We start from the raw sequence: 19,592 nt of genomic DNA, 5'->3' as shown, positions 1-19,592 counted from the left end.
GCATTCCCTACAAGGGATAAATGAACTAAGGAATTATATTTGTACATGTAGGTTCTACAAATAAATAAATAAATAAAAATGAACACTTTATGATAATTGGAGAGAATCCATAGTTTCAAAATGATTTTTGATTTATTTAATACTACTTCTCAAATTTCTAGATATGTATTCAATTTGATATTTAATAATGTAGACACAATTCTGATGCACCTTCGAGCTCTAAGCATCTCAAATAAAACTTCTAAAGATTTCACTTTAGTTCTCAATTTTATTTTATTTTATCTATCATATGGAGTTGAGATTCGTTGTCCATTTTGCTATCTAATTTAGTGTCCATCGAATTACAAATTGACACATCATTGAAAATTAAAGTTATCATCAGTTTTAAATTTCTAACTTTAATATCAATTTTAATTTTCCATGATGTGTCAATTTGTAATTGGATGGATAGGAAATTAGACAACATAAATAGATAGAAAATGTCAACTCGTGTATGATGTCTCAAAGTTTTAACATTTATTTTATCTTGCAATAAATAAAGTCTGGCACAAAATTCATACTTATACATCTTATTGTCAAACTCTAAAATATAGAATAAATATCATAAATTGATGTGAAAGAAGTGTTCATTAACAGAATTTCCATAAATTTATGTTGACGTTCCTCTGATGTATTCGATATTTATTTTTTTTTAAATTTCCATAAATTCTCAACCTTCTTTCCCTCACAATTGTCCCTTTTGCATTTTTCTTTTTGGTTTCTTTTATTCACATATTTATAATTTTGTTCCAAGATGTAATAATTTCCATCATAAATTAATTTACGCGTACTTCTATTTCAGATAGGAAGTTCTTAACATCTAAGCTGATTGTTCCTTTATAATGAAAACTCTAAGCTGATTGTTCCTTTAACATCTAAGCTGATTGTTCCAACAGCATTCTGACATCAGCATATGAAAGTATTGAATCTGATATTTTATTGTGTTTTCTGTTTTAGCAGTTACAGTCAATCCTTATTTCACATATCGACCTGAATATTAATTTCCAATAGCCTTAGTAGATTTTTGTTTAGTATTGTTATGTGGTTAGGCCTTCAAATATTTGTCCATCTCGTATTTGTTCCATCTTTCCCATATGACGACATTGATATATTGCTGAGGATATTCTCCAGTTGAGTTCCAGATTTGATTAATTTCCAGAGTCACCATTTACAGAGGACACTCACACCACTCTTTCAAGTTTTTATGAATTGCTTCCATGCCCAGGTATTTAGTTTTATCCTCTCCTGATCTTTTATGCTATTCATTCTCATATGATAAACTTTTGCTAACCTTGAATACATTCTTGAATCATGCGTATCTATTGAAAGGACATCAAAATGTTGCTGCAATGAATTATGCATAACTGGGTCATAGATATGAAAACTCTGATGGATGTAGTGTTATATGTGGGGTTCAAACAGAACTTGATTTGGCTAAAACTATGATGCTTTGCACAGGGTAACGGACTGTTGCCCTTTATTTCTTTAATACTTACCTTGCAATTCTCAGTGTTGTAACATTAAAACTATCAACCACAAGGCTTGAATCATGCTAATTATCTACTTGGAATGTATAATAGCATCAAAATGATAGTTACTTTCATGTTTGTATTCATCTGCTTTTTTGAAATTTTTGCTATGGCATTGTCGTTTTCACTCATCCTTTTTCCATATGACACTAGGTTGCAGTTTTTTTTCTCATCCATTATATTCTTAAATTGATTTTGGTTCTGTTTTGCATTGTATTGAAGACAATGCATTAGATTTGTGTACTTCAACATGACATAAATTTTTTATTTTTTATTTTTTGAAATTTTAATCAGTATTAAATTTGAAGACAATGCATTAGATTTGTGCATTAGATTTGTGTACTTCATCCATTATATTAATCAGTATTTTTTTTTTTTAAATTTTAATTCAAATTTTACGCGCTCGTAAATCAGGTGTTAGTACTTAGCATTGCAATTATAATTTACAATTCAATTGTCATCTTTTTATGTGTAAAATAAATTATAAAGTTCTCTCTCACAAGAAGGTTACATGTAATATGTTATTCCTTTTTCTCCCTCTGTGCAATACATTATGGAGCGCGAGAACTTGTCGTGCAATCTGACATTGTTTCAGATTATGCAATGTACTTGTTTGTGCATACCGCAATAGTACATGTACTTTCTTTTATCATCTCTTGTTTCTATATTGGTTTTATGTTGTGGTTTTCAGTTCATAGAAAATGGCTTATGGTGATGATATTCAGTCCCTTGTTTGTGACAATGGAACTGGAATGGTGAAGGTTCGTAAACATTTTTAAATTCTCTAGCCTTCTGTATTCAATTTATTATGTAATTAATTTCAAGGGACTTGTTTAATATTACTCTTGCAGGCTGGTTTTGCCGGTGATGATGCTCCTGCAGATTCGTGATAAACCTTTCTCTATTTCCATTGCCAAAATCCAACAATATGCTTAAATTGCCATAGAGGTATTCATTTAAATTAATTTTGTTTCTCGACAATAGGTGTTGTTTAAATGCTGTTGTATCATCTCTCTTTGTAGCACAAGGCAGTTGGTATCCCTTTTGAGAATTATACGAGTATAGTATTGATTTGGCTGTAATAGGCATCGATAATGGATGGAGTGTGCTTGTGGTTCCTTTTGATATCCATGAATCTATTTAGTACTTATGCTTGTGAGTGTAGGGAATGAAATACCCGATGTCCTACAACCTTTATTGATGCTTTCATGTACTGGGTGCAACTTCTCTTTGCTGCCAGTAGAAGTTAGTTATGTGGATCAAATAGAGTTTCCAAAAAGAATTTTATATAGCTAACCCCAAAGTTATTTGGAACAAAATTTAGTATGTTGGTTACATGAAGCTTCTCATATAATCCCCAACAAACAAATATCTTTATTTTTATAGATACTTCTTGAGCAAGTGTTTCTTACTAAACAAGTGGTATATTGAGAGGAAATGTAGTGGTTACAGAAAAATAAAATAAAATTGGAATTTTGAAGGCATTATAAGGGAAGTGAAATTACTGTCGCAGTGAAATATTTATTAGAAGGCTTATCAACAAAAATTTCATAAAAAATTTTAAATATGTGAAATATTTATTATGTACAGGTGTGGACAAAATAAGGCCAGGATACAATATTAATTTAGGTTGTTGCCCTGTTAATGAAGATGGTTTTTGGAAGTGAAATTACTATAGCAGTTAAGTTTGTTTTGTTCTTGACATCCCTAAGGTTTTGCATTTTTAGCTGTACTAAAAATGTTATGCATTTTGTTTTTTTGAAGTTGCGTGTTTGACAGAAGTAATGCCGATCATTTGTTTTGAACCTTACACTAGTTCTTGAATAATTTGTCTGCGGATTATAAATAGAGGATAAACGTAGCAAGTCACATTCTGGTTATTGCAGGATGTTGAAATTGATGAAGAAGTTGATGTTATAGTTTCAGAATGGATGGGTTACATGCTTCTCTATGAGGTGATAAATAGTATCTTACTTGCATTTATAAATCTAAGTTTGCATACCTATACAAATGTATGTAATTAGGTTGTTAAAGACTTGGAGACCATGTTTCCATGTCTCCAATAGTGGAATTCTTCCATGGAAAATGATTTTTGATCCTTGTTTTGAAAGTTTAATCATACCACAAAGCTACAGCTGTGCTTGTCCGGAACCATGGAGTATACATATGGGTCGATTATTGGATTAGTGCTAAAACCTTTTATTGGATTTAAACCTCGTTTTATTTTTTTTAAACTTTCAGTTTAAACTTTAATGTATGAAGTTTTCAAGAAAATAATTATTAAAATAAAATCATAAATATTTTTTAATATTATAATTTATATTAGCGACGGAAACAGCGATGGAAATCCATTGGTAATCATCAACAGATATAATTTGTAGGTAATTTTGTCCCTAAAACAGCGAAGGCTTCTTTAATTGCTAAATCACCGACGACCTAGTAATTCGTCGCTATATTAGCGGCGAAAGTATTGCCGACGGATTTTCCAACTAATTTATTCCGTTTGTGAAAGTCGTTAGCGACAGAATTTAAGACTTCAGCGACGGAAAATTCCGTCTCAGAAGCCGCAGTTTTTGGTAGTGTGAGTCTTGCATTGTTGCTAGTGTCTATGCTAATAGGTCAATACTTCACTTGATGCTGGTCTCAGATAAGGTGGGAGTTTTCTTTTATTGTTCCTTTTTTTATCATCGAATAATACTCTAAGCTCTTTTTCTTTTACATCCCATTGTAGGTAAAGGCAAAGGCTGAGGCAGGAGGCCATTGAGAAGGTGATAGAAATAGCTGCCACTGTGCACCATTTATTTGAGAAGGTGAAGGCTCGTTTGGAAGAAGCTGAAGCGAAGTGGAATGATGAGAAATCTGCTTATATCATAATGCTAGGAGCTCGTTTCAGTGCATATTGTATATGTTGTTGCTCAAAGGGTAAAGTGGAAATTCAACTTCAAATCTAATTGTACTTAACGAATAAATTGGCATCTTATCATCATTGTATATAGTAGTACCTCAACTTTTTTAATTTTATTATTCTTCTCTTTTTAGTGCCACAGGATTTCACAATTGTTTGATAATTACTGACATTTCGATCAGGGAAACAAACCAACTAGCAACAGCCAGTTCTACTCCAACCGCAGAACTTTATCCCATTTCGCACACTTTGCCAAGATATAAAATGCTTGGAAGTTTTACAGGATCCAACTAGTTAAGGTAATTTCAGTGTTGATGGTACAAACTCGATGCAGTTGGAACAGAAATCTATCGCCATGAATGTTTATTGCATTAGAAAGCCTTTGAAAAAGGGCCTACCTGTTCGTCGCCATTTATTCCTCCACTATCCAGAAGATGAAGACGTGCATACATTAAAATATCAGCAATTTCTAGTAGGCACAGTGAACCTAGTAGTGCCTGTTCTAGATAAAGGAAAGGAAATGGTTAGGGCCTATTTTCCAGGAGAAAACTGTTCTCGGCAGCATTTTTCGACGGGAAAACTATATTCCAAACGAGGTTTCAAGGCTTGGGTGGAACCGCGGAAGCTCCAATCGGATAAGTTGGAGACACCTTTCCGAAAAATCTCAGAGAATACAGTGTCCTATAAAGAAGTTGCAACCGAATGGATGCTGTAGAATGTTTTTGATTTGTTAACAAAGTGATGTACAGTTTCTCTACATTTCTCATATTCTACCAGCCATCTGTTAATTTTCATGCACAAAAAACCAGAATGATATGACAATCATATATATTCGAATAATTCACATAATCATATGCCAATGGAGTTTTAATTTAGGTCAATTCAATAATAAGCAGCCCAATAATAATCAATCCCTAGGAATGAAAATCCGAAAACTATACTTTATTAGAAACTTCCGAAATATAATTCCAACACCGTTTTAAAAATGAAAAAAAGCAATACCAGGCAAACAATTTTGCTACCATTTTTTGTTAATGTGGTGGATATTCGAACTCTAATGTGTTCGTTTAGATGTTGGCAGCCATTGAGTTTTTTCATTCACACTTGCAATGTCATCTCTTTAGTCTTTAGTTAACTAGCAAAGACCTGCTAAATTATGTTCACTGCTTTGGTCAAGAGGCCTACCTCAGAACATACTTTCCTGCCATTGCTCCACTTATAGGTCAACAGCTTTGGTCAAGCCCCGTGTGACATCCTTTAGCTCAGCACTGTAAACAAATGTTGGAGAGCACGAAGAAGGCAAGGATAAGCAAACCAAACAAAGAAATGGCGTGGTCAAGAAAACAAGGGAATATTGCGAATATTGGAATTGTGGGAAACATGGAATCCGTCCATAAGGACTGATTATGCAAGCAAGTGATAGGTATGGGATCTCGTCAACAAAAATGAAACATTAGGGACCAATTACACACAAGGGACAATGATTAGGGACTAAATGCGCCAATTACCCTGACTATTGCAAATTTGCGCATTTATTTGCACATCAAGTCCTTGTGTGTTGGCTCAATTTCATTTTATGGTGGACATGTTTTTTCTATGTATTGACACAACATTTTCTTAGAAGTTTTCCCCATATTATAGTTGCATTAAATGTTTCTAACATTTACTTATTATCACATTTATATCCCCAACTTTATTTTAATCTCATTCTTTAATCTACAATATTTCCTTAATCAGTACATCTTGTCTTTGAAAACCGTTTGCGTCCAAAAATTCTGTTAAGATAGCATAAAAGAATTAATAGTCCTTCATTTCTAAATAAGTACAAAATAAATACAAAAGTACAACTAATATTTGCTTTATTACTTTAAAACAAACTAAGGGGATATTTGGATGAAAATGTCAATGAAAACAAGATATGTTAATTAATGGAAGTGTTACAATAAGTAAAAAATACTAGAACTTTTAATACAATTAAAACATGGTCTGAATATAATTATTCTTTTTTTAATACATCACTGGTTTAAAAGTATTACTTATTTAGTTAAATATAAATTTTTAAAATTACTTATCTTTACAAATAAAATTTAGTTTTAAAAAAATGATAATTGCAAGTTCTACGATATTGATTTGTTAAAAGTATCTTAGTTACATATACTGTTTTATGGCCTTTAATTTTCATCTCATGGAGGTTAAATTGTCAATAAATTTAAGTTGTTGACCTCCTCCATTTCAAAAGTTCAATAAAGTAATTAAAATTGGTTTTGAGTTGAGTTTAAAGTTCATTACGTCACAACAAGGCACTCAAATTAGTTTAATCCGGCTCAGTGCAACTTCCATCACGGCTCGACTTATCTTCGAAAGGAAGGAACTGTCACCATCATTTGGGAAATATCATCATTATACGCTGATTTCCCTCACTCCAAAATCGACATGACATTTAACTAATCCAATCATTTAGGGACACATGGCAAACATAATGTGGCACCTCCAATCGTGGCCAATCACAACTTTACAATGATTACTACTCAGTTCAGCTCCCACATGGCACATGGGAAATGACCTTAACACTCAATCAAAATCAAGATTGATGGCACACATCTTAAGACAAGTACTGTCGCTAATTTGATATAACGCTAACCAATTTGCCTATTCCCTACTATAAATGGGGATATAATGGTCTCACATGGCGATCGAACTCGACCATTGCATGAAACTCAATTCCAACTCTTTCCATTTATTGCGAAAACACTCTTTTCTTATTTTTTTTAGCAATATTTTACTATTTTAGCACAATTTACACATTTCAGCTCAAATTATCTCTTCTAAATCATCAATTAAGTTGACAAAAAGTGGCCTAGTCATTTTTTGATGCCAACAGTTCGGACCTTGTAAAAATTCACCATCAGCAACAATTCGACCTCTAGAAATCCAGCTCGAACTAACTCTCGCGTCACAAATATGCCTCACAAATTCCAAATGAAAATGATTCTGCCGAAAACATTAAACCTTAGCTCGCAGCAATGAGGGAAGAAATAGAACATCTCACTAAAATAGATAGCATAATGGAAAGAAAGCAGGTCCACAACTCCTCCAATTGACAATGAGCCTCCAATTGATACTAAGGTGGAATCTCCAACTCGAGAACGAACTGGCAGATCCCCCACTAGGAGAAGTCTTAACTTCTCAGGTGAACAGTCGTCTGGGAGTAGGATGAATGAGATAAGAAATAGTCCTCCAACAAGAAGGACTCACAAAAAAGCTGGAAGGGTTTTCGATAGAATGGGCTCCCAACGATCACCATCACCTAAAAGCAGGAGAATCAATCCCCTCAAAGGAGATAGCTCAAAAAATGAATGACATGAGATGAACCTACTAAAAAAGCATAGCCAACGTGGAGGCCAAACGCAAGAGTTCCTTTGATGAGTACTTTACTGGTCGCCATTCTCTTTTCACAAAAGAAATATTAGCTGAGCCATTGTTTAAAAAGTTAAAAATGCCTCAACTCATCGGCTACAATGGAACTACAAGAATCTAGCGAAGCCATCATGTGTCTAGTTTTTCCCTTAGCATTAGAGGACAAAGCTCAAAGATAGTTTAGAAGATTGCACCAAAGGTCTATAAAAAATTGGAATGTCTTGGTTAGGGAATTCTTATCTTAGTTCATGGGCTCCAAAAACCAGAACAATGGCCAAGGAACGCCTTGTAAGTATTAAACAAAGATGCATCGAATCCTTGAAAAGCTACCTTAGCAGATCCAATAAGCAGTCTATGGAAGAGGAAAAAATATCGGATGGTGTTGTCCATATGGTTGTCCTTTCGAACTAAGGTAAAAAACATGCTTGTAACATTCCGAAATTTTCTAGCAAAGATTTTTAATATTTTAAAAAAGTTTTAAAATTTTAGGAACTTAATTGAATTGATAGAATAAATATTATAGGTATTTTAATTCAAATAGTAAAATGGGATTTGGAAGTGCAATTTTAAAAAATGGGATAATTGCATATTTACTCAAGACTCAAAAGTACAATTTTATAATGAAATGAGATAATTTCATTTTTACCCTAAGCGTTAAAAGTGAAATTTTAGAAATTGTACCTTTAACCCTTATCATCCCTATAAATAGGGGATTAAGGTACAAGGGGACATGCCTTTTGCTTCGAGGTATGTTCCTTCTTCTTTTGTTTAGTTAATTAATTTTTTTTAAGTATTTAATTGGTTTATTTATTTATAAGAATTAAAATTCTTAATTTATGATTTTTTTTTATATATAATTTTGCGGAAGATAAAATGAGAGTTAAATTTAAGATTAATGAAATCAAGGATGATGAATTATAATAGTTTTATTTCCAATTCTTAATTATATAAGTTTTAGAAATTTATAAGTTATTGCGAGAAATAATGAGTTTTATTTTATTTAGTTGGTACTATTAAAGATTATATAGAAGATGGTTTGGAGGAAAACTTAGTTAAGATAAAAAGACATTTATGAATAAGTAAAATAAATCCTATCTTTGATTCTTGAAAGGATTTTGTAAAAGAAGAATTTGTTGGATTTTGAGTAATTAATGGAGAATCATATTGATTATATACAGTTATTTCTTTTATGATTAGGATTATTTAAAAATAAATAAAATTCTATAAGTCATTTCAAGAAATAATGAGTTTAGTTTACCTAGCTTGCATTATCAAAGATTGTGAGAAAGAGATTTGGGGAAAAGCTGGTGAAAAAAGAGAGAAATGGAGAAAAATAGTTTGAAGTAATTAAAGAATAAAAGGGTACGGATGGCTGATTTGGTATAATAGTAACTAATATTATCATGATATTGGTTGTAGAAATTGGGCCACTTATATATGTATATATGTGGACATGATAAATTCAATTGGAGAAAAAAATTTAGCACTTGAGACTTAAACTAAAATTATTTTGATTTAGCCCCCGTTTGTTCCCCATTATTTCAAATTTTAATTGGTGAAATAATATTTTTTTGGAGAATGTGTGATTAAAAAAGAATGAAAAGCTTTTGGTTTATGTATAATATTATTTTATGGAAGATTGCGTGGTTGAAAATAAGAGAGAAAAATAAAATTTAATTTAACGGGAGCCAAACAAGGGCTTAGTTATATAATAAGATGAGAAATAAAATGTTATAATGCATAGTGTTAAGGTTGATGTATGATGGAAATGGAGTAAATAAGAGTATGGAATGGATAAAAAATGAATTAACAGGTACACTATGTGTGCGTGTACTTGTGTGTTAAATGGAATGAATGATGGATCAAACATAAAATGAAATATAATATGGTAGTGTATTGGCTAGCTTAATTTTTACATGTACTAATTTTATTTTAGAAATTATGAAATTTCTTTTATAACAATAATGAGAATCTCATTATTATTATTATTTATTGGTAGTAAACTAGTGTCAGTATTAGTATTATTATTAGGAGTATTTTATTAAGTAAATTATGTTATCTTCTAGGTTTAGTTTAGGTTTGGTAATTGGGAAATAAAATGATAAATCATGATTAATGTAGCGATTATTTTATTAATGTAGATATTGATCAAGAAAGTCGCGAAAAAGGTAAATATTGATTTTTTTCAACTACAGTACTATACATTAATATGTGAAATTATGTGTTTATACGTGTTTTTTTATGTAACATTAAGTTTATTTAAAAAACGTATGGATCATTACGTTTTCAAAGATACATACTTTTGTTGTCATTTGTATTGAGTTTGTGGTTGAAGTTTTTGAATGTGAATCCCATTATAGATGTATCATACTATTGTGTTTGACTAAATATAGAACTTTGAGGCTCTTGACAGTCATTAAAAATATCCAACAATAGAGTATTTGGAGTTCATCACATATATACAGGCATTGTAAGAAGGTCCATTGGTGGCCTTGGGACAACGGATAGGCACCTGGAGCACTATATACTTAGGCGAGGCCTTGGTTTACATATGTTATACACTAATGTGGCATCTTGAGTCTCAATGGGCAATGCTGGATGTCTTGACATTGATTTGCCTGCAAGTAATGGTCATGTTATTTTGAGCTCATACGGTACACTATAATAAGGATTTGGACCCAAATATGCTTGATATATATCATTGCATCATCATATTTACTGAACTTTATTGTTCACGTTTTATATTTTGTTTTATAGATAACTTTACAAGAAATTGAAATCATCCGGACAACCAAACATGCCCATATTACAAAGAACTTATCAGCTATACATATTATTTATAGATGTACCCACTACATAGTATTTATAAAGTTGTTAATGAGGATGAGGGGATTGAAACTTTTGAAGATTGTAAGGATTGTGTGATGGTGATAATTGATATCTATGACTTGATTATATGTCATTATGTAGATATTTTGATATATGAGGAGTAGACAGTAAAATAATATCATGTAAAATAGGGTGATGATACATAGTAAAATAATGTAGTGAAAATGGAATGATTTAGAAGAAGTCAATACACCGCCACATCTACCTGTTATAGGTTAGATCTAAGGAAAACTTTTGAAAATTAACAGGCTTTTCTTTTAACTAAAAATTTTTGGATTGTCATATAGCTAACTTGATACCAGAAATATTTTGTAAAACGAGTTATCCTTTTGGTACAATATAAATTTGGCTTTATATTATTAATTTGATTTTCATGATATATTTTGATTTTACTGTGAAGTGCCTATTTGAGTTAAATACAAATTATTAAATCGTAGAATAATTTAAACACTAATAATAAAATAAAATAAAACGATAAGGATAAAAAAATAAAGGTAGAATGTCACAACCCTTCTAGTGGCCAGTCCATGAAGATGGACCTATGACCTATCATGAATTCTTAAGTAGGATAGAAAAGCACATCCGGAGCCGAGTAGGCGACGTCAGATGAAGATGGGGAAAAGGCTAATTCCAATCATTCTGCATATCCTAAAGATAAAAAGTTTACGCTTGAACGCAGAAAAGAGAACGAGATACCGACCGACCTTGCCCTTACCCTGAAAGATTTCATCTATACTATCCCCTTAATGCCTTAGAGGAGGTATTCATGTAAGTAGGAGATCAAGAAGTCTTCCACTGACCTCAACCCATTAAGAAAAAACTACCTAGAATAAATCAATAGAAGTAATGTAGGTTCGACATGACAACTAGTCAATAAACAGATAATTGTCGAAAACTAAAAGAATAGATTGAATCACTAATCAGGTAAGGTCAGCTAAGAGAATTTGTATCCAAACAGAAGGAAGCAGCTCACATTGCTCCTGCCCCACAAATAAAATACAAATTCTCTTAGCTGAGAAGCTAAAGCAAATAAAGAGATAGAGCTCAAACATTGCAAGACTGAAGAACAATTAGCAAATATATTCACAAAGGCACTACCACGAGCAAAGTTCGAAATACTACGAGAAATGACTGGAGTTACCAAAATATGCATCAAAGAGGAGTATTGATGGTTGATGTATATTTTAGGAATTTTGTAGAAGATCCTAGAATTGCTTGGCAAGAATATCCTAGAATTACTTGGCAAGGAAGAATAATAAAAAATCAAAATTATCTAGAATTCCCTAGAGAAACTTGGGCACTAAGAAAGTTTGTGAAGTTTGTAGACATATGTAGAATTATCTAGAAGAAATCATATGTAAGTTATGGTCTATAAATAGGACATGAGTCTCTCATTTGTATGTAAGAAAAAAAAGCCATTGTAAACAAAAGCCATTGTCATTCTAATAAAGTTCCTTTCTCTTACCCACTTTGTCTACTAAATTTCTTTCTATCAAAATCTTCCATACTTCTAACTTCCAACAAAAAGGCAACTATTTTCTACCTCCAAAATTATCCTATACAAAACATATTAAACCATCTAATCTCATCACTACAAGAAAAAACCATCACTTCCAAATTCAAAATTGATTTTATATATTCTTCTACATTTTATCCGATGGAAATAAAGTGCCCGATCCAAAAATGATGAGCAACTCGTACCTCATTTTCATTCTGAATTTTCTACTGTCTCATTTCCTCGTAGTTGTAGCAGCTGCTTTCACCCTCCACATATTCATCAATCGAATCAGTGTTGAGAATCAGAGATTAAAATACATATTCTAACAAGTTTAAAATCAATTTTATACATTCATCAACATTTTACCCGACGAAAATCTAGTGCCTAATACAAAATTGATGAGCAACTCATACCCCATTTCCATTCCGAATTTTCTCTAAAATCCTTTCCTCGAAGTAGCAGCGACAACTTATGTCCTCTACATATTCCTTATATTGGAGTAGTGTTAATAATTGGATATTAAAATACAAATTCTAAAAAAATCAAAGCCAATTTTATACATTCTTCTACATTTTACACGATGGAAATTGAGTTTTCGATACAAAATTGATGAGAAGCTCATACATCATTTTCAATCCGAAATTTCCCCAAACTCCTTTCGTTGTAGTTGTAGCGGCTGCTTTTGTCCTCCATATACTCATCATATTGAATCAGTATTGATAATTAGATATTCAAATTCAAATTTTAAAAAGTTCAAAATCAAATTTATACATTTGTCTACATTTTACTGGATGAAAATCGAGTGTCCGATACAAAATTGATGAGCGACTCATACCTTATTTTCACTCCAAATTTTCTTCAGAATCCTTTCCTCGTAGTGGTAGCTGTTGCATTCATCCTCTATATACTCCCTATATTGAATCAGTGTTGATAATCAGAGATTAAACTACAAATTTTAAAAAATTCAAAAATCAATTTTATACATTTGTTTACATTTTACCCGACAAAAATTGAGTTCCGATACAAAATTTATGAGCGACTCATACCTCATTTTCACTCCAAATTTTCACGAGAATCCTTTCCTCATAGTTGTAGCGGTTGCTTTCATCCTCTACATATTCCTTCAATTGAATCAGTGTCGAGAATCAAAGATTAAAATACATCTTCTTCCAAATTCAAAATTGATTTTATAAATTCTTCAACATTTTACTCGACGAAAATCAAGAGCACGATCCAAAATTGGTGAGCAACTCATACCTCATTTTGATTATAAATTTACTCCTGTCTCATTTCCTCATAGTTGTTGCAGCTACTTTCATCCTCCTCGGATTCCTCCAATTAAATTAGTGTTGAGAATCAGAGATTAAAATACATATTTTAACAAATTTAAAATCAATTTTATACATTCATCTACATTTTACCGACAAAAATCGAGTGTCCGATACAAAATAGATGAGAAGCTCATACCTCATTTTCATTCCATAATTTCACCAAACTCGTTTCCTTGTAGTTGTAGCGGCTGCTTTCGTCCTCCATATACTCCTCATATTGAATCGGTGTCGATAATCAGAGATTAAAATGCAAATTTTAAAAAATTCAAAATCAAATTTATACCTTTGTCTACACTTTACTGGACGAAAATTGAGTGTGCGATACAAAATTGATGAGCGACTCATACCTCATTTCCATTCCGAATTTTCTCAAAAATCCTTTCCTCGTAGTATTAACGGTTGCATTCCTCCTCTATGTACTTCTTATATTGAATCAGTGTTGATAATCAGAGATTAAAATACAAATTTAAAAAATTTTACTCCACAAAAATCGAGTGTCCGATACAAAATTGATGAGCGACTCAGTGTTGATAATCAGAGATTAAAATACAAATTTAAAAAATTTTACTCGACGAAAATCGAGCGTCCGATACAAAATTGATGAGCGACTCATACCTCATTTTCATTCCGAATTTTCTCCAAAATCCTTTCCTCGTAGTTGTAGCGGTTGCATTCCTCCTCTAGTACTCCTTGTATTGAATCAGTGTTGATAATCAGAGATTAAAATACAAATTTCAAAAATTTCAAAAATCAATTTTATTCATTTCTCTACGTTTTACCTAACAAAAATTGAGTTTCGATACAAAATTTATGAGCAACTCATACCTCATTTCCACTCCAAATTTTCTCCAGAATCCTTTCCTCATAGTTGTAGTAGTTGCTTTCATCCTCTACATATTCCTTCAATTGAATTAGTGTTGGGAATCGGAGATTAAAATACATATACTTAAAAATTCAAAATTGATTTTATATATTCGTCTACACTTTACCCAATAGAAATCAAGTGCCCGATCCAAAATTGATGAGCAACTCATACCTCATTTTGATTATGAATTTACTCATGTCTCATTTCCTCATAGTTGTTGAAGCTGCTTTCGTCCTCCGCGGATTCCTCCAATTAAATCAGTGTTGAGAGTCATATATTAAAATACATATTCTAACAAATTTAAAACCAATTTTATACATTCATCTACATTTTACCGACAAAAACTGAGTGTCCGATTCAAAATAGATTAGAAGCTCATACCTCATTTTCGTTCCATAATTTAACCAAACTCGTTTCCTTGTAGTTGAAGCGGCTGCTTTCGTTCTCCATATACTCCTCATACTGAATCGGTGTCGATAATCAGAGATTAAAATGCAAATTTTAAAAAATTCAAAATCAAATTTATACCTTTGTCTACATTTTAGTGGAAGAAAATCGAGTGTCCGATACAAAATTGATGAGCGACTCATACCTCATTTTCATTCTGAATTTTCTCCAGAATCTTTTCCTCGTAGTTGTAGCGGTTGCATTCCTCCTCTATGTACTTCTTATATTGAATCAGTGTTGATAATCAAAGATTAAAATACAAATTTTAAAAAATTCAAAAATCAATTTTATACATTTGTCTACATTTTACCTAACAAAAATTGAGTTTCGATACAAAATTTATGTGCAACTCATACCTTATCTCCACTCCATATGTTGTCCAGAATCCTTTCCTCATAATTGTAGCGGTTGCTTTCATCCTCTACATATTCCGTCAATTGAATTAGTATCGGGAATCAGAGATTAAAATACATATTCTTACAAATTCAAAATTGATTTTATATATTCGTCTACATTTTACCCAACAGAAATCAAGTGCCCGATCCAAAATTGATGAGCAACTCATACCTCATTTTGATTATGAATTTACTCACGTCTCATTTCCTCGTAGTTGTTGCAGCTCCTTTCGTCCTCCGCGTATTCCTCCAATTAAATCAGTGCTAAGAATCATAGATTAAAATACATATTCTAACAAATTTAAAATCAATTTTATACATTCATCTACATTTTACCGACAAAAGTCGAGTGTCCGATACAAAATAGATGGGAAACTCATACCTCATTTTCATTCCGAAATTTCTCCAAACTCCTTTCCTTGTCGTTGTAGCGGCTGCTTTCGTCCTTCATATACTCCTCATATTGAATCGGTGTCGATAATCAGAGATTAAATTGCAAATTTTAAAAAATTCAAAATTAAATTTATACCTTTGTCTACATTTTGTCTACATTTTACTGGACGAAGATCGAGTATCCGATACAAAATTGATGAGCAACTCATACCTCATTTCCATTCCGAATTTTCTCCAGAATCCTTTCCTCGTAGTTGTAGCAGTTGCATTCCTCATCTATGTACTCCTTATATTGAATCGGTGTTGATAATCAGAGATTAAAATACAAATTTTAAAAAAATTCAAAAATCAATTTTATACATTTGTCTACAATTTACCTGACAAAATTGGGTTCCGATACAAAATTTATGAGCTACTCATACCTCGTTTCCACTCCAAATTTTCTCCAGAATCCTTTTCTAATAGTTGTAGCGATTGCTTTCGTCTTCTACATATTCCCTCTATTGAATCAATGTCGGGAATCAGAGATTAAAATATATATTCTAACAAATTCAAAATTGATTTTATATATTCGTCTACATTTTACCCGACGTAAATAAAGTGCCCGATCCAAAATTAATGAGCAACTCATACCTCATTTTGATTATGAATTTACTCATGTCTCATTTCCTCATAATTGTTGCAGCTACTTTCGTCCTCTGCATATTCCCCCAATTAAATCAGTGTTGAGAATCATAGATTAAAATACACATTCTAACAAAGTTAAAATCAATTTTATACATTCATCTACATTTTACCGACAAAAACTGAGTGTCCGATACAAAATAAATGAGAAGCTCATACCTCATTTTCATTCCATAATTTCACCAAACTCGTTTCCTTGTAGTTGTAGTGGCTGCTTTCCTCCTCCATATAGTCCTCATATTGAATTGGTGTCGATAATCAGACACTAAAATGCAAATTTTAAAAAATTCAAAATTAAATTTTTACCTTTGTCTGCATTTTACTGGACGAAAATCGAGTGTCCGATACAAAATTGATGAACGATTCATACTCATTTCCATTCCGAATTTTCTCCAGAATCCTTTCCTCGTAGTTATAGCAGTTGCATTCCTCCTCTATGTAATCCTTATATTGAATCAGTGCGGATAATCAGAGATTAAAATACAAATTTCCAAAATTTCAAAAAACAATTTTTTACATTTGCCTACATTTTACCAAACAAAAATTGAGTTTCGATACAAAATTTATGAGCAACTCATACCTCATTTCCACTCCAAATTTTCTCCAGAATCCTTTCCTCATAGTTGTAGCGGTTGCTTTCATATTCCTTCAGTTGAATTAGTGTCGGGAATTAGAGATTAAAGTATATATTTTTACAAATTCAAAATTGATTTTATATATTCGTCTACATTTTACCCGACAGAAATCAAGTGCCCGATCCAAAATTGAAGAGCAACTCATACCTCATTTTGATTATGAATTTACTCATGTCTCATTTCCTCGTAGTTGTTGCAACTGCTTTCGTCCTCCGCATATTCCTCCAATTAAATCAGTGTTGAGAATCATATATTAAAATACATATTCTAACAAATTTAAAATCAATTTTATACATTCATCTACATTTTACCGACAAAAATCGAGTGTCCGATACAAAATAGAATAGAAACTCATACCTCATTTTCATTCCAAAATTTCTCCAAACTCCTTTCTTGTAGTTGTAGTGGCTGCTTTCATCCTCCATATACTCCTCATTTGAATCGGTATCGAATAATCAGAGATTAAAATGCAAATTTTAAAAAATTCAAAATCAAATTTATACCTTTGTCTGCATTTTACTAGACGAAAATCGAGTGTCCGATACAAAATTGATGAGCGACTCTTACCTCATTTCCATTCCGAATTTTCTCCAGAATCCTTTCCTCGTAGTTGTAGCCGTTGCATTCCTCCTCTATGTACTCCTTATATTGAATCAGTGTTGATAATCAGAGATTAAAATACAAATTTCCAAAATTTCAAAAATCTATTTTTTACATTTGTCTACATTTATCTAACAAAAATTGAGTTTCGATACAAAATTTATGAGCAACTCACACCTCATTTTCACTCCAAATTTTCTCCAGAATCCTTTCCGCATAGTTTAGCGGTTGCTTTCATCCTCTACATATTCCTTCAATTGAATTAGTGTCGGGAATCAGAGATTAAAATACATATTCTTACAAATTAAAAATTGATTTTATATATTCGTCTAGATTTTACCCGACAGAAATCAAGTGCCCGATCCAAAATTGATGAGCAACTCATACCTCATTTTGATTATGAATTTACTCATGTCTCATTTCCTCGTAGTTGTTGCAGCTGCTTTCGTCCTCCGCGTATTCCTCCAATTAAATCAGTGCTGAGAATCATAGATTAAAATACATATTCTAGCAAATTTAAAACCAATTTTATACATTTATCTACATTTTACCGGCAAAAATCGAGTGTCCGATACAAAATAGATGAGAAAACTCAAACCTCATTTTCATTTCAAAATTTCTCCAAACTCCCTTCCTTGTAGTTGTAGCGGCTGCTTTCGTCCTCCATATACTCCTCATATTGAATCGGTGTCGATAATCAGAGATTAAAATACAAAATTTAAAAAATTCAAAATCAAATTTATACCTTTGTCTACATTTTACCGAACGAAAATCGAGTGTTCGATACAAAATTGATGAGCGACTCATTCCTCATTTCCATTCCGAATTTTCTCCAGGATCCTTTCCTCGCAGTTGTAGCGGTTGCATTCCTCTTCTATGTACTCCTTATATTGAATCAGTGTTGATTATCAGAGATTAAAATACAAATTTCCAAAATTTCAAAAATCAATTTTTTACATTTGCCTACATTTTACCTAACAAAAATTGAGTCTCGATACAAAATTTAGGAGCAACTCACACCTCATTTCCACTCCAAATTTTCTCCAGAATCCTTTCCTCATAGTTGAAGCGGTTGCTTTCATCCTCTATATATTCCTTCAGTTGAATTAGTGTCGGGAATTAGAGATTAAAATACATTTTTTAAAAATTCAAAATTGATTTTATATATTCGTCTACATTTTACCCGACAGAAATCAAGTGCCCGATCCATAATTGACGAGCAACTCATACCTCATTTTGATTATGAATTTACTCATGTCTCATTTCCTCGTAGTTGTTGCAGCTGCTTTCGTCCTCTGCGTATTCCTCCAATTAAATCAGTGTTGAGAATCACATATTAAAATACATATTCTAACAAATTTAAAATCAATTTTATACATTCATCTACATTTTACCAACAAAAATCGGGTGTCCGATACAAAATAGAATAGAAACTCATACCTCATTTTCATTCCGAAATTTCACCAAACTCCTTTCCTCGTAGTTGTAGCGGTCGCATTCCTCCTCTACGTACTCCTTATATTGAATCAGTGTTGATTATCAGAGATTAAAATACAAATTTCCAAAATTTCAAAAATCAATTTTTTACATTTGCCTACATTTTACCTAACAAAAATTGAGTCTCGATACAAAATTTATGATCAACTCACACCTCATTTCCACTCCAAATTTTCTCCAGAATCCTTTCCTCATATTTTTAGCGGTTGCTTTCATCCTCAACAATATTCCTTAAGTTGAATTAGTGTCGGGAATAAGATATTAAAATACATTTTTTACAAATTCAAAATTGATTTTATATATTCGTCTACATTTTACCCGACAGAAATCAAGTGCCCGATCCAAAATTGATGAACAACTCATACCTCATTTTGATTATGAATTTATTCATGTCTCGTTTCCTCGTAGTTGATGTAGCTGCATTCGTCCTCCGCGTATTCCTCCAATTAAATCAGTGTTGAGAATCAC

The 19,592-nt window shown here is 32.0% G+C and overlaps 1 long non-coding RNA gene across 7 annotated transcripts in view; it reads left to right on the top strand.

The window, feature by feature from the left end:
• Positions 1-653: 653 nt before the first annotated feature.
• LOC111399573 overlaps positions 654-19,592 on the top strand; it is a 71,092-nt gene continuing 52,153 nt past the window's right edge. For 2 of the 7 annotated variants that reach the window (XR_002703756.1, XR_002703753.1), the window contains exons 1-4: positions 654-1,498; positions 2,260-2,329; positions 2,420-2,516; positions 3,455-3,523. This is a non-coding gene — a long non-coding RNA (uncharacterized LOC111399573). Of the gene's footprint in view, positions 1,499-2,259; positions 2,330-2,419; positions 2,517-3,454; positions 3,524-4,299; positions 4,491-4,655; positions 4,793-19,592 lie in introns of those variants that run through there. The other 5 variants (XR_002703759.1, XR_002703757.1, XR_002703754.1 and 2 more) reach the window with 5 other exon arrangements.

The sequence above is a fragment of the Olea europaea genome, chromosome 9 (genome assembly GCF_002742605.1).
Source record: "Olea europaea var. sylvestris chromosome 9, O_europaea_v1, whole genome shotgun sequence".
NCBI classification, from domain to species: Eukaryota; Viridiplantae; Streptophyta; class Magnoliopsida; order Lamiales; family Oleaceae; genus Olea; species Olea europaea.
Note: the sequence above shows the minus strand (reverse complement) of the source record. Positions and strands in the feature narration are given on the sequence as shown.